Genomic DNA, 10,763 nt, shown 5'->3' with positions numbered 1-10,763 from the left:
ATCCGTTCCCCTGCTACCTTTGGTTCCCCACTGTTCTGCAGTGTTCCCCATGGTTCCCCACTTTTTCTAATCCGTTTCCCCTGCTCCCTTTTGTTCCCCTCTGTTCTGCAGTGTTCCCACAGTTCCCCAGGTTTTCCAATCCGTTCCCCCTGCTCCCTTTTGTTCCACTCTGTTCTGGAGTGTTCCCCACGCTTCCCCACTTTTTCCAATCCATTTCCCCTGCTCCCTTTGGTTCCAATCTATTGTGCAGTGCTCCTCACGATTCCCCACTTTTTCCAATCTGTTCCCCGTGCTCCCTTTGGTTCCCCTCTGTCCTGCAGTGTTCCCCACGATTCCCCACTTTTTTTCCAATCTGTTCCACCTGCTCCCTTTGGTTCTCCTGTGTTCTGCAGTTTTCCCTACGCTTCCCCACTTTTTCCAATCCGTTCCCCCTGCTCCCTTTGGTTCCTCTCTATATGCAGTGTTCCCCACGATTCTCCACTTTTTTTCCATTCTGTACCCCCTGCTCCCTCTGCTTCCCCATAGCCCTGCAGTGTTCCCCATGGTTCCCCACTTTTTCCATTCCGTTCCCCCTACTTCCTTTGGTTCACCTCTGTTCTGCAGTGTTCCCCACGGTTCTCCACTTTTTCCAGTCTGTTCACCCTGCACCCTTTGGTTGCCCTCTGTTCTGGAGTGTTCCCCATGCTTCCCACTTTTTCCAATGCATTTCCCCTGCTCCCTTTGATTCCATTCTATTGTGCAGTGCTCCCCACGATTCCCCACTTTTTCCAACCTGTACACCATGCTCCCTTTGGTTCCCCTCTGTCCTGCAGTGTTCCCCACGGTTATTTACTTTTTGCAACCCGTTCCCCCGGCTCCCTTTGGTTCCCCTCTGTTCTGCATTGTTCCACACGGTTCCCCACATTTCTGAGCAGTTCCCCCTGCTCCCTTTGGTTCCGCTCTGTTCTGCATTGTTCCCCACGGTTCTCCACATTTTTTCTAATATGTTCATATGCTCCCTTTGGTTCATCTCTGTTGTGCAGTTTCCCCATGGTTCTCCACATTTTTTCCAATCTGTTCTCCCTGCTCCCTTTGGTTCCCCTCTGTTCTGCAGTGTTTCCCACGATTCCACACCTTTTCCAACCTGTACCGCCTGCTCCCTTTGGTTCCCCACGGTTCCCCACTTTTTACAATCCGTTCCAGCTGCTCCCTTTCGTTCCCCTCTGTCCTGCATTTTTCATCACGGTTCCCCACTTTTTCAGACCCGTTCCCCCTGCTCCCTTTCGTTCCCCTCTGTCCTGCATTTTTCCCCACGGTTCCCCACTTCACCAATCCATTCCCCCTGCTCCCTTTGGTTACCCTCTGTTCTGCATTTTTCCACACGGTTCCCCACTTCTTACAATCCGTTTCCCCTGCTCCCTTTGTTTACCCACTGTTCTGCATTTTTCCACTCTGTTCCCCACATTTTTAAATCCGTTTCCCCTGCTCCCTTTGGTTCCCCACTGTTCTGCAGTGTTCCCCATGGTTCCCCACTTTTTCCAATCCGTTTCCCCTGCTCCCTTTTGTTCCACTCTGTTCTGCATTGTTCCCCACGGTTTCCCACATTTCCGAGCTGTTCCCCCTGCTCCCTTTGGTTCCCCTCTGTTCTGCAGTGATACCCACGGTTCCCCACTTTTTCCAACCCGTTCCCCCGGCTCCCTTTGGTTCCCCTCTGTTCTGCATTGTTCCCCACGGTTCCCCACATTTCCGAGCTGTTCCCCCTGCTCCCTTTGGTTCCGATCTGTTCTGCATTGTTCCCCACGGTTCTCCACATTTTTTCTAATCTGTTCCCATGCTGCCTTTGGTTCACCTCTGTTCTGCAGTTTCCCCATGGTTTTCCACATTTTTTCCAATCTGTTCCCCCTGCTCCCTTTCGTTCCCCTCTGTCCTGCAGTGTTCCGCATGGGCCTCACTTTTTACAATCCGTTCCTGCTGCTCCCTTGGTTCCTCTCTGTCCTGCAGTGTTCTCCACGGTTCCCCACTTTTTTCAATCCGCTCCCCCTGCTCCCTTTGGTTCCTCTCTGTACTGCAGTGTTCCCCACGGTTCCCCACTTATTCCAATCCGTTTTCCCTGCTCCCTTTGTTAACCCACTGTTCTGCATTTTTCCAATCCGTTCCCCACTTTTTTCAATCTGTTCCCCCTGCTCCTTTTGGTTCCCCACTGTTCTGCAGTATTTCCCACGGTACCCCACTTTTTCCAATCTGTTCTGCCTGCTCCTTTGGTTTCCCTCTGTTCTGCAGTGTTCCCAACATTTCCCCACTTTGACCAATCTGTTCCCTCTACTCCATTTGGTTCCCCTCTGTCCTGCAGTGTTCCCCATGTTTCCCAACTTTTTCCAATCTGTTCCCCCTGCTCCCTTTCGTTCCCCTCTGTCCTGCATTTTTCATCACGGTTCCCCACTTTTTCAGATCCGTTCCCCCTGCTCCCTTTCGTTCCCCTCTGTCCTGCAGTGTTTTCCATTGTTCCCCTCTTTTTCCAATACGTTACCCCTGCTCCCTTTGGTTCCCCTCTGTTCTGCAGTGATCCCCACGGTTCCCCACTTTTTCCAACCCGTTCCCCCGGCTCCCTTTGGTTCCCCTCTGTTCTGCATTGTTCCCCACGGTTCACCACATTTCCGAGCTGTTCCCCCTGCTCCCTTTGGTTCCGATCTGTTCTGCATTGTTCCCCACGGTTCTCCACATTTTTTCTAATCTGTTCCCATGCTGCCTTTGGTTCACCTCTGTTCTGCAGTTTCCCCATGGTTCTCCACATTTTTTCCAATCTGTTCCCCCTGCTCCCTTTCGTTCCCCTCTGTCCTGCAGTGTTCCCCATGGACCTCACTTTTTACAATCCGTTCCTGCTGCTCCCTTGGTTCCCCTCTGTCCTGCAGTGTTCTCCACGGTTCCCCACTTTTTTCAATCCGTTCCCCCTGCTCCCTTTGGTTCCTCTCTGTACTGCAGTGTTCCCCACGGTTCCCCACTTATTCCAATCCGTTTTCCCTGCTCCCTTTGTTAACCCACTGTTCTGCATTTTTCCACTCCGTTCCCCACTTTTTTCAATCTGTTCCCCCTGCTCCTTTTGGTTCCCCATTGTTCTGCAGTATTTCCCACGGTACCCCACTTTTTCCAATCTGTTCTGCCTGCTCCTTTGGTTTCCCTCTGTTCTGCAGTGTTCCCAACATTTCCCCACTTTTACCAATCTGTTCCCTCTTCTCCATTTGGTTCCCCTCTGTCCTGCAGTGTTCCCCATGTTTCCCCACTTTTTCCAATCTGTTCCCCCTGCTCCCTTTCGTTCCCCTCTGTCCTGCATTTTTCATCACGGTTCCCCACTTTTTCAGATCCGTTCCCCCTGCTCCCTTTCATTCCCCTCTGTCCTGCATTTTTCCCCACGGTTCCCCACTTCACCAATCCATTCCCCCTGCTCCCTTTGGTTCCCCTCTGTTCTGCATTTTTCCACACGGTTCCCCACTTCTTACAATCCGTTTCCCCTGCTCCCTTTGTTTACCCACTGTTCTGCATTTTTCCACTCTGTTTCCCACTTCTTTCAATCCGTTCCCCTGCTACCTTTGGTTCCCCACTGTTCTGCAGTGTTCCCCATGGTTCCCCACTTTTTCTAATCCGTTTCCCCTGCTCCCTTTTGTTCCCCTCTGTTCTGCAGTGTTCCCACAGTTCCCCAGGTTTTCCAATCCGTTCCCCCTGCTCCCTTTTGTTCCACTCTGTTCTGGAGTGTTCCCCACGCTTCCCCACTTTTTCCAATCCATTTCCCCTGCTCCCTTTGGTTCCAATCTATTGTGCAGTGCTCCTCACGATTCCCCACTTTTTCCAATCTGTTCCCCGTGCTCCCTTTGGTTCCCCTCTGTCCTGCAGTGTTCCCCACGATTCCCCACTTTTTTTCCAATCTGTTCCACCTGCTCCCTTTGGTTCTCCTGTGTTCTGCAGTTTTCCCTACGCTTCCCCACTTTTTCCAATCCGTTCCCCCTGCTCCCTTTGGTTCCTCTCTATATGCAGTGTTCCCCACGATTCTCCACTTTTTTTCCATTCTGTACCCCCTGCTCCCTCTGCTTCCCCATAGCCCTGCAGTGTTCCCCATGGTTCCCCACTTTTTCCATTCCGTTCCCCCTACTTCCTTTGGTTCACCTCTGTTCTGCAGTGTTCCCCACGGTTCTCCACTTTTTCCAGTCTGTTCACCCTGCACCCTTTGGTTGCCCTCTGTTCTGGAGTGTTCCCCATGCTTCCCACTTTTTCCAATGCATTTCCCCTGCTCCCTTTGATTCCATTCTATTGTGCAGTGCTCCCCACGATTCCCCACTTTTTCCAACCTGTACACCATGCTCCCTTTGGTTCCCCTCTGTCCTGCAGTGTTCCCCACGGTTATTTACTTTTTGCAACCCGTTCCCCCGGCTCCCTTTGGTTCCCCTCTGTTCTGCATTGTTCCACACGGTTCCCCACATTTCTGAGCAGTTCCCCCTGCTCCCTTTGGTTCCGCTCTGTTCTGCATTGTTCCCCACGGTTCTCCACATTTTTTCTAATATGTTCATATGCTCCCTTTGGTTCATCTCTGTTGTGCAGTTTCCCCATGGTTCTCCACATTTTTTCCAATCTGTTCTCCCTGCTCCCTTTGGTTCCCCTCTGTTCTGCAGTGTTTCCCACGATTCCACACCTTTTCCAACCTGTACCGCCTGCTCCCTTTGGTTCCCCACGGTTCCCCACTTTTTACAATCCGTTCCAGCTGCTCCCTTTCGTTCCCCTCTGTCCTGCATTTTTCATCACGGTTCCCCACTTTTTCAGACCCGTTCCCCCTGCTCCCTTTCGTTCCCCTCTGTCCTGCATTTTTCCCCACGGTTCCCCACTTCACCAATCCATTCCCCCTGCTCCCTTTGGTTACCCTCTGTTCTGCATTTTTCCACACGGTTCCCCACTTCTTACAATCCGTTTCCCCTGCTCCCTTTGTTTACCCACTGTTCTGCATTTTTCCACTCTGTTCCCCACATTTTTAAATCCGTTTCCCCTGCTCCCTTTGGTTCCCCACTGTTCTGCAGTGTTCCCCATGGTTCCCCACTTTTTCCAATCCGTTTCCCCTGCTCCCTTTTGTTCCACTCTGTTCTGCATTGTTCCCCACGGTTTCCCACATTTCCGAGCTGTTCCCCCTGCTCCCTTTGGTTCCCCTCTGTTCTGCAGTGATACCCACGGTTCCCCACTTTTTCCAACCCGTTCCCCCGGCTCCCTTTGGTTCCCCTCTGTTCTGCATTGTTCCCCACGGTTCCCCACATTTCCGAGCTGTTCCCCCTGCTCCCTTTGGTTCCGATCTGTTCTGCATTGTTCCCCACGGTTCTCCACATTTTTTCTAATCTGTTCCCATGCTGCCTTTGGTTCACCTCTGTTCTGCAGTTTCCCCATGGTTTTCCACATTTTTTCCAATCTGTTCCCCCTGCTCCCTTTCGTTCCCCTCTGTCCTGCAGTGTTCCGCATGGGCCTCACTTTTTACAATCCGTTCCTGCTGCTCCCTTGGTTCCCCTCTGTCCTGCAGTGTTCTCCATGGTTCCCCACTTTTTTCAATCCGCTCCCCCTGCTCCCTTTGGTTCCTCTCTGTACTGCAGTGTTCCCCACGGTTCCCCACTTATTCCAATCCGTTTTCCCTGCTCCCTTTGTTAACCCACTGTTCTGCATTTTTCCAATCCGTTCCCCACTTTTTTCAATCTGTTCCCCCTGCTCCTTTTGGTTCCCCACTGTTCTGCAGTATTTCCCACGGTACCCCACTTTTTCCAATCTGTTCTGCCTGCTCCTTTGGTTTCCCTCTGTTCTGCAGTGTTCCCAACATTTCCCCACTTTGACCAATCTGTTCCCTCTACTCCATTTGGTTCCCCTCTGTCCTGCAGTGTTCCCCATGTTTCCCAACTTTTTCCAATCTGTTCCCCCTGCTCCCTTTCGTTCCCCTCTGTCCTGCATTTTTCATCACGGTTCCCCACTTTTTCAGATCCGTTCCCCCTGCTCCCTTTCGTTCCCCTCTGTCCTGCATTTTTCGCCACAGTTCCCCACTTCACCAATCCATTCCCCCTGCTCCCTTTGGTTCCCCTCTGTTCTGCATTTTTCCACACGGTTCCCCACTTCTTACAATCTGTTTCCCCTGCTCCTTTTGTTTACCCACTATTCTGCATTTTTCGACTCTGTTCCCCACTTTTTTCAATCCGTTTCCCCTACTCCCTTTTGTGACCCTCTGTTCTGCAGTGTTCCCCACGATTCCCCACTTTTTTTCCAATCTGTTCCACCTGCTCCCTTTGGTTCTCCTGTGTTCTGCAGTTTTCCCTACGCTTCCCCACTTTTTCCAATCCGTTCCCCCTGCTCCCTTTGGTTCCTCTCTATATGCAGTGTTCCCCACGATTCTCCACTTTTTTTCCATTCTGTACCCCCTGCTCCCTCTGCTTCCCCATAGCCCTGCAGTGTTCCCCATGGTTCCCCACTTTTTCCATTCCGTTCCCCCTACTTCCTTTGGTTCACCTCTGTTCTGCAGTGTTCCCCACGGTTCTCCACTTTTTCCAGTCTGTTCACCCTGCACCCTTTGGTTGCCCTCTGTTCTGGAGTGTTCCCCATGCTTCCCACTTTTTCCAATGCATTTCCCCTGCTCCCTTTGATTCCATTCTATTGTGCAGTGCTCCCCACGATTCCCCACTTTTTCCAACCTGTACACCATGCTCCCTTTGGTTCCCCTCTGTCCTGCAGTGTTCCCCACGGTTATTTACTTTTTGCAACCCGTTCCCCCGGCTCCCTTTGGTTCCCCTCTGTTCTGCATTGTTCCACACGGTTCCCCACATTTCTGAGCAGTTCCCCCTGCTCCCTTTGGTTCCGCTCTGTTCTGCATTGTTCCCCACGGTTCTCCACATTTTTTCTAATATGTTCATATGCTCCCTTTGGTTCATCTCTGTTGTGCAGTTTCCCCATGGTTCTCCACATTTTTTCCAATCTGTTCTCCCTGCTCCCTTTGGTTCCCCTCTGTTCTGCAGTGTTTCCCACGATTCCACACCTTTTCCAACCTGTACCGCCTGCTCCCTTTGGTTCCCCACGGTTCCCCACTTTTTACAATCCGTTCCAGCTGCTCCCTTTCGTTCCCCTCTGTCCTGCATTTTTCATCACGGTTCCCCACTTTTTCAGACCCGTTCCCCCTGCTCCCTTTCGTTCCCCTCTGTCCTGCATTTTTCCCCACGGTTCCCCACTTCACCAATCCATTCCCCCTGCTCCCTTTGGTTACCCTCTGTTCTGCATTTTTCCACACGGTTCCCCACTTCTTACAATCCGTTTCCCCTGCTCCCTTTGTTTACCCACTGTTCTGCATTTTTCCACTCTGTTCCCCACATTTTTAAATCCGTTTCCCCTGCTCCCTTTGGTTCCCCACTGTTCTGCAGTGTTCCCCATGGTTCCCCACTTTTTCCAATCCGTTTCCCCTGCTCCCTTTTGTTCCACTCTGTTCTGCATTGTTCCCCACGGTTTCCCACATTTCCGAGCTGTTCCCCCTGCTCCCTTTGGTTCCCCTCTGTTCTGCAGTGATACCCACGGTTCCCCACTTTTTCCAACCCGTTCCCCCGGCTCCCTTTGGTTCCCCTCTGTTCTGCATTGTTCCCCACGGTTCCCCACATTTCCGAGCTGTTCCCCCTGCTCCCTTTGGTTCCGATCTGTTCTGCATTGTTCCCCACGGTTCTCCACATTTTTTCTAATCTGTTCCCATGCTGCCTTTGGTTCACCTCTGTTCTGCAGTTTCCCCATGGTTTTCCACATTTTTTCCAATCTGTTCCCCCTGCTCCCTTTCGTTCCCCTCTGTCCTGCAGTGTTCCGCATGGGCCTCACTTTTTACAATCCGTTCCTGCTGCTCCCTTGGTTCCCCTCTGTCCTGCAGTGTTCTCCACGGTTCCCCACTTTTTTCAATCCGCTCCCCCTGCTCCCTTTGGTTCCTCTCTGTACTGCAGTGTTCCCCACGGTTCCCCACTTATTCCAATCCGTTTTCCCTGCTCCCTTTGTTAACCCACTGTTCTGCATTTTTCCAATCCGTTCCCCACTTTTTTCAATCTGTTCCCCCTGCTCCTTTTGGTTCCCCACTGTTCTGCAGTATTTCCCACGGTACCCCACTTTTTCCAATCTGTTCTGCCTGCTCCTTTGGTTTCCCTCTGTTCTGCAGTGTTCCCAACATTTCCCCACTTTGACCAATCTGTTCCCTCTACTCCATTTGGTTCCCCTCTGTCCTGCAGTGTTCCCCATGTTTCCCAACTTTTTCCAATCTGTTCCCCCTGCTCCCTTTCGTTCCCCTCTGTCCTGCATTTTTCATCACGGTTCCCCACTTTTTCAGATCCGTTCCCCCTGCTCCCTTTCGTTCCCCTCTGTCCTGCATTTTTCGCCACAGTTCCCCACTTCACCAATCCATTCCCCCTGCTCCCTTTGGTTCCCCTCTGTTCTGCATTTTTCCACACGGTTCCCCACTTCTTACAATCTGTTTCCCCTGCTCCTTTTGTTTACCCACTATTCTGCATTTTTCGACTCTGTTCCCCACTTTTTTCAATCCGTTTCCCCTACTCCCTTTTGTGACCCTCTGTTCTGCAGTGTTCCCGACAGTTCCCCACTTTTTCCAATCCGTTCCTCCTGCTCCATTTTGTACCACTCTGTTCTGCATTGTTCCCCACGGTTTCCCACATTTCCGAGCTGTTCCCCCTGCACCCTTTGGTTCCCCTCTGTTCTGCAGTGTTCCCCATGTTTCCCCACTCTTTCCAATCCGTTCCTCCTATTCATTTGGTTCAGCTCTGTTCTGCAGTATTTCCCACTGTTCCCCACATTTTCCAATCTGTTCCCCCTGCTCCCTTTGGTTCCACTCTGTTCTGGAGTGTTCAACACGCTTCCCCACTTTTTCCAATCCATTTCCCCTGCTCCCATTGGTTCCAATCTATTGTGCAGTGCTCCTCACGATTCCCCACTTTTTCCAATCTGTTCCCCGTGCTCCCTTTGGTTCCCCTCTGTCCTGCAGTGTTCCCCACGATTCCCCACTTTTTCCAATCCGTTCCCCCTGCTCCCTTTGGTTCCCCACTCTTCTGCATTTTTCCACAGGGTTCCCCACTTTTTACAATCTGTTCCCCCTGCTCCCTTTATTTCCCCACTCTTCTGCATTTTTCCACACTGTTCTCCACTTTTTCAAATCTGTTTCCCCTGCTCCCTTAGGTTCCCCACTGTTCTGCAGTTTTCCCCAATTCTCCACTTTTTTCTAATCTGTCCCTCCTGCACCTTTGGCTCCCCTCTGTTCTGCTGTTTTCCCCACGGTTCCCCACATTTTTTCCAATCTGTTCCACCTGCTTCCTTTGGTTCTCCTGTGTTCTGCAGTTTTCCCTACGCTTCCCCACTTTTTCCAATCCGTTCCCCCTGCTCCCTTTGGTTCCTCTCTATATGCAGTGTTCCCCACGATTCTCCACTTTTTTCCATTCTGTACCCCCTGCTCCCTTTGGTTCCCCTCTTTCCTGCAGTGTTCCCCATGGTTCCCCACTTTTTCCAATCCGTTCCTCCTATTCCTTTGGTTCAGCTCTGTTCTGCAGTGTTTCCCACGGTTCCCCACATTTTCCAATCTGTTCCCCCTGCTCCCTTTGGTTCCACTCTGTTCTGGAGTGTTCCCCACGCTTCCCCACTTTTTCCAATCCATTTCCCCTGCTCCCTTTGGTTCCAATCTATTGTGCAGTGCTCCTCACGATTCCCCACTTTTTCCAATCTGTTCCGCGTGCACCCTTTGGTTCCCCTCTGTCCTGCAGTGTTCCCCACGATTCCCCACTTTTTCCAATCCGTTGCCCCTGCTCCCTTTGGTTCCCCACTCTTCTGCATTTTTCCACAGGGTTCCCCACTTTTTACAATCTGTTCCCCCTGCTCCCTTTATTTCCCCACTCTTCTGCATTTTTCCACACTGTTCTCCACTTTTTCAAATCTGTTTCCCCTGCTCCCTTTGGTTCCCCACTGTTCTGCAGTGTTCCCCATGTTTCCCCACTTTTTCCAATCTGTTCCCCTGCTCCCTTTCGTTCCCCTCTGTCCTGCATTTTTCATCATGGTTCCCCACTTTTTCAGATCCGTTCCCCCTGCTCCCTTTCGTTCCCCTCTGTCCTGCATTGTTCCCCACGGTTCCCCACATTTCCGAGCTGTTCCCCCTGCTCCCTTTGGTTCCGATCTGTTCTGCAGTGTTCCCCATGGTTCCCCACATTTTCCAATCTGTTTCCCCTGCTGCCTTTGTTTCCCCTCTGTTCTGCAGTTTCCCCACGGTTCTGCACATTTTTTCCAATCTTTTCCCTCTGCTCCCTTTGGTTCCCCTCTGTCCTGCAGTGTTCTCCACGGTTCCCCACTTTTTTCAATCCGCTCCCCCTGCTCCCTTTGGTTCCTCTCTGTACTGCAGTGTTCCCCACGGTTCCCCACTTATTCCAATCCGTTTTCCCTGCTCCCTTTGTTAACCCACTGTTCTGCATTTTTCCAATCCGTTCCCCACTTTTTTCAATCTGTTCCCCCTGCTCCTTTTGGTTCCCCACTGTTCTGCAGTATTTCCCACGGTACCCCACTTTTTCCAATCTGTTCTGCCTGCTCCTTTGGTTTCCCTCTGTTCTGCAGTGTTCCCAACATTTCCCCACTTTGACCAATCTGTTCCCTCTACTCCATTTGGTTCCCCTCTGTCCTGCAGTGTTCCCCATGTTTCCCAACTTTTTCCAATCTGTTCCCCCTGCTCCCTTTCGTTCCCCTCTGTCCTGCATTTTTCATCACGGTTCCCC

Source organism: Narcine bancroftii, chromosome 3, assembly GCF_036971445.1.
Source record: "Narcine bancroftii isolate sNarBan1 chromosome 3, sNarBan1.hap1, whole genome shotgun sequence".
Classification (NCBI taxonomy): Eukaryota; Metazoa; Chordata; class Chondrichthyes; order Torpediniformes; family Narcinidae; genus Narcine; species Narcine bancroftii.
This window is presented reverse-complemented; position numbering follows the sequence as displayed.